The sequence below is a fragment of the Pteropus vampyrus genome, unplaced genomic scaffold (genome assembly GCF_000151845.1).
Source record: "Pteropus vampyrus isolate Shadow unplaced genomic scaffold, Pvam_2.0 Scaffold103, whole genome shotgun sequence".
In the NCBI taxonomy this organism is placed as follows: domain Eukaryota; kingdom Metazoa; phylum Chordata; class Mammalia; order Chiroptera; family Pteropodidae; genus Pteropus; species Pteropus vampyrus.
The window spans coordinates 2,802,231-2,807,917 of record NW_011888884.1 but is presented as its reverse complement, the minus strand read 5'-3'; positions in this window follow the sequence as shown (position 1 = coordinate 2,807,917).

Genomic DNA, 5,687 nt, shown 5'->3' with positions numbered 1-5,687 from the left:
ATAAATGGTCAACAGCTCAATTTGCAATAGCCTGAGAAAACCTGGAATGTAGAGACCTTGTTTAGTCCCCATGTGAATGGACCACAGGGTCTTTTTGGGGGCGGCAATGGTGGAGTGGTGTATGTTACAGACACAGTGGGGAACTTTCCACCCCTGGCACATAGTCCGGTTTTCTTTCTCCATGAAAAGTTTGCCCCCTTCCCACCAGAATGCCCCACTAGATGGGAGTCCCTACATGAGGACGAGATGAGGAGCCTATGAAGTCCCTTTGGCTTCATGTCTCATGCTCTGTCTATATCTTCCAGGAGCTTTTGTCTGAATGAATGTTCAGTGTTCTTCACAATGGTACAGCTTAGTATATTAGTCAAGAGGCCTTTTGTGGATAATTAGTAGGAAATGAATGGACTCAAGGGTGATTTAGTGTTTCCAGAAATCCTTAGAAGTTCTTTAAGAGGGAAAAATAAGTAAGTCTTGCTAAAAACCCTCAAGCCAAGGGATATTATTCTTTTTGTGTGTGTGTAAAATTGCGACTTAGAGACATGCTAAAAAATGTGTCATGCTTTTGGGTCAATGGATTCTACACCTTTTAATTTTCTTGGACCAAACAAGGTCTCGTGTTTACCTTTCCTAGGTGTAAAGGGATGCTCACATAGTTAACTCTCCCTTCCAGTAGACAGGATACAGTAATAACAACAATAATAATGGTCACAAGAACATCTTATACTTGAACAGTATGCTATACTTTCTGAAACTTCATTCATTTACATTATGATGATTTGATCTTCAAAAGAAGCCTATGAGGATTGTTAGGCAGATATTACAATGATGAAGGAGACTGAGGACCGCAGGGAAAGTGGAAAATGACTTACTCAAGGTTTCGTAGCTAAGTGGCAAAGCCAGAACTCAGGTGCCCCTATTTCCCAGCTGGCACTCTTTCTGCTAGAAGAGGCTCTGTGAGGAGGGGAGGGGTATGTCTCTCAATTTAATTTCTGTTGCAGTGGTTGATTAAACCTTAAGAGAGATTCTCTTTGTTTTGTTCCCAGGAGTCTGCAGTAATGTTTGCCCAACAGAGCCTTTAAAAGGCTTGACATCTTGTACCTGAACCTTTGGTGATATTATGCTATTGCCTGGGGAGTAAAGGGATCAAATCAATGTATTTCTTAGCACCTGTGTTCCAGAGAGAAAGAAACAGGAGAGAGGGAGGGATAGAAAGAGAGAAGGAGGAGAAAAGAGAAGGGGAAGAAAAATTAAGTTTTCTCTTCTCTTTAGGGAGAAGCAATGTCTGAAAGATTTCTGGTAGCCTGGCTCGAGCCTTAAACGTTTTATGACTCAAATCGCCTATGGCTGCTGATTTCCAAGTTCTTCCTACAAGAACATGGGGACTTGTTCCTTAAAATGACCCAAAGAATGTTGCAAAATACTCAAATCAGAAACCACTTTATTTTTAGTTACTTTCTCCCCTTCCTCCTGTGAGTGACTTCTTGTATCAGATGAAGGTGCATAAACTCTGCGGCCCACTGATCTTGTGCCCTGGAGAGAGCGGATGCCCACAGCCAGGAGACCAGTGGGCTCCTCTCTGCGACTCTTACACCCCCTCCCCACCCTCTGTTCTTATCTGCTATTGCTAATTTCTCAGATACTATGAACCTTCAGAGGACAAAGAGCAGTCTGAGTAACCTCGGCATCCTTGCGCATCCCTGACACACCGCAGGTATTCAAATCCTCATAAATAATTGACTAAAAAGATGGTGGAAGCTTCATACTCTGCCAGAATTGTTGCGACATGAGTCTCAGACTGTGTCGCTTCCGTAAAATACTCTCAGGGGTACAGGTTATTCCCCGGCAAGACCGTTGTGGAAAACAATGACCCAATGGGCCCTCTAAGGTCCGTCCAGCTCATCAAGGTTTTCAACGCCTACTCCATGCTCACTATAACAGTCTAGGACTAAATTCACCATCTTTGGCTCTTTTCCCTAAACCTGCATTTATTTTTATTTTTTAAAATGGTATCACCTTCCTCTCAGACATTCAAATTAGAAAATAAACAGAGATTCTCCTGTTTTCTTCTCTTTCTCTCCTCACATGAATGGGTTACCAACTCTGTGAATTCTGCTTCACTATTTCTCTAAAATACCCAAGCCTTCATCATTCAGCTCTGAATAATCCCCACGCCTCCTGCTGAGTGTCCTGACTCGAACTTTTCAGAGTAGTCATGCCTCTGTGAAGAATGGACTGTGTCTCTCTCTGGCTTAGACCCCTCTGGGTGTTATCCTTGGTCTTTCATTCAAGTCACAAGTCGAGAATCTCCACGCTCCTTAACACCAGTCACGAACTTCTTCATATCACTTTGCCCCACTGTCCCCATGCCCCAAACTACCAGCTCTTCCCTTAATCATTATGTGTTGACCGAATCTTCTCAAAGCTCTGGGGAGGGTGTACCTTGGTGAGATTTGGCAAATCGGCTCATTCTGCTGGTGTTGCCACTGCTGCTACAACTGGTTTGGGAAAGCTCCAAACTGGGTAAACTCACTGCCATTGAAATGTCACTAAAGTCACTGCAGTGTGACTTACAGTGTGACTTACAGTGTGAACCCTATAAGCTTAACACAGTCAGAAATTTTGCATCTCTACCAAAACAAAACAAAAGCAAAACCAAAAAAAACCTACAAGCTAACCTCAGCCCTTAGAGAATTGAAAATAACCTTATCAACAGGGAGCCAATCAAAGGTCAAAGTGCAGAGCTGCAGAGGAAGAACACCAGGAAGCTCGTCTGCCTATTATTCCTAAGCGTCAGGTAATTTTTATGACCCACGATACTATGGACTTTAAAATACGGTGTGCTCCCCTTCCCCAAATACCAAATACCTAAATATTTCTGTCCTATAAACTTCCATTACATCCTTTAAGTGAAATACAGGAAGGAGGGACACAAAGAACAGAAACGGGTAAGACCACTTGTCATCTAAACAGTGTCCCTGCCAGGATCATCTCAAGCTTGATGGGAGGGCTCCACAAATCCCGAGGTAGGCAAGTGTTTTCTAGGGTATTTAACCCAGCTCACTGAACCCGGGGATAAATACAACGTGGTCAGTATTCCCTCTGTTGATAACCCAAAGGCGATGTTTATTAAACACTTTTGTATCCAATCTGTAATCTCATTCTTAAGTTTTAAAAATTAAATTGCCCGCGAATGCCTAGCTCCTTCAATTCTCATTTGAACTGGTTTCAACATCTTATTAATTAAAGAGTTGAATGAAATCTTTGACATTGTTTTACACTTATAAGAAAGTTGTGTTTTCAGGCTTTTTGAAAATTATACTTTAACAATGCTCTTGACACACATACTTCTGCAAGTGGGAGTGAGCTGTCATTTTGGATTTGTCTAGCCCAGGCCAGCCTTGTGTCTTCCCTTTAGTGGAAAGTTCTCGGCCTCTTCACAAAACCTCACGAGTTATTGCCGTCTCCTTTGTTCTCACAGCACTTTAAATATAACTGTACAATAACACGAACTAAATTGCATTGTGGGTATTTACACGTGGGCCCTGCCCCCATCCCCGTCCATAAGACTATAACTTTTGAGGATAAGAACTGAGTTTTTTCCCATCGTATACCCCCTCAAGCTCCTACAGATCCAAGCGGGCATTCAGTGTAGATTTTAGGATGAATGAATGATGGGCGAATGAATGAATAAATGAATTGGGCAAGGCATTTGGAATATAAAGATGAAAAATATCAGGTGACTTGATAGAGAGACAAACTTGTATTTGGATAACCAATCTAAAGCTAAGTTAAATAAACGTGTGTCTGAATTTTGCTGTCATGTGCCACTTAATGACCGGGATACGTTCTGAGAAATTTGTCATTAGGTGGTTTAGTCCTGCAAACATCAGAGTGCACTTACACAAACCCAGATGTTACAGCCTACTGCACACCTAGGCTATATGGTGTAGCCTATGGCATTTAGGCTACAGACCTGTACAGCATGTTATTGTATAAAACAACATGAGATTAAATCAAGCACAAGAGAAAATGAAGCATCAAGAAAGGCAGTAAACACAAGATGTACGAGGCTGCTGCTGGCATAACGTGGCACATTGTTCTACAGAAAACTTTTATTTTATAAGTAGAAAGAGTACACTCTACAAAAACAATAAAAAGTATAGTACAGTAAATACATAAACCAACAATATCGTTTATTATCATTATCGAGTATTATATACTGTACATAATCGTATGTGCCATACTTTTATATGACTGACAGCGCAGTTTACACCAGCATCACCACAAACACAGTAACACATTGTGCTATGAAGTTATTACAACTACGATGCTGATAGGCGCTAGGAATTTTTCAGCTCTATTATAATCTTATGGGTCTACCATTGTAGAGGTGGTCCGTCACTGACTGAGATGTCACGTGTGGCACATGACTCTGATTTCAAATCCACGCATGCTCTCAGTCCTTTTGCTAGGTGTCAGGAAAGGTTTATGGTTCCACTGTTGCGTAGATGTGTCTTTTCTTTTCCATGGAGATGGCTGTTTGATGACTGACTGTTGTTTGAATAACTAATCAGTTCTGTACCTGGGATTTGGAAATGCTGAACAATGTTCTTTGGAAAAGTATACAGTATTATTCCAAGTATAGCACAGGGCAAATATCATTACTAAGAGATTTCATGAAAAATCAGATGTTGTTGCCAAGGTTTATTTCTCTTAATTCAAATAATATTCAACATAAAATTATATTTTGTCCAATCATTCTAAATAGAATTTTAGTATGTGTCATAATGGGGTTAACTCATTGTATAAATTATTACCCTGATTTTCAGAAAACTTTCTCTATGTTCCCAACTGGGGCTAGGCACTCGTCGCTTTGATCCCACAATGTTTGTCTGTGTCACTATGCCTCTCCTGTGAGCCTGACTTGGAGTCTCTGTGTGGCGGGAACCATATTGGACTCATCTCTGATCTCAACCACCAAGCATGGTGTCTGGCACTAAGTAGGTATTCAGTGAAGGTTTATCAAATGAATGAGATGAGAGTAAAGAGCATGGGCTCTGGGTCAGACTTCACCTTTATTTTCAGGATAGGATAATATCACGAACTCTCATACAGATAGAAGATAGACGTGTGCTAAAGATTCCATTTAATTCATTGATCAACCAGGCAGATGTTATACCCAGGTCAAAGGAGAAGCCAAAGAGGTGGCACAGGTGTAGATGAGGAATATGCAAATAGAGGCAAAACCAGCTTCTTCCACGGTCGGGAGAAAAGTGAATTGAACCTCTGTGGATAGGTCAGAATTTACATGTCTATAAACAAGAATTATTTTGCATTGCTATCAGTTATCTACAATATCTAGAATTGTAAAATTGCTCCCGTTGAATCAGTCAGAAAACCCAGAAGGTGTCCCCTAGACAATACAGAGTCTTCCCATTAAAGCACAAAAATTTCCCTTACACTTTAAATTTCACCTGTGCTAACAGGTCTTGAGTGAAGGGCCTGCTGGTCAGAGATAACAGTACCAGCAAAGCCCTGGAGGCCTGAAGCTTTGTGTTTCTGTAATGAGGGAAGTCCCCAGAAAGTAGAGTGCAGTGGTAGGCAGCAGCCAGATCGTAATAGCTCTGGAAGGCCAAGATAAAAAGTATAGATTTAATCTAAAATTTTAAAATTGTGCAACCACAGCA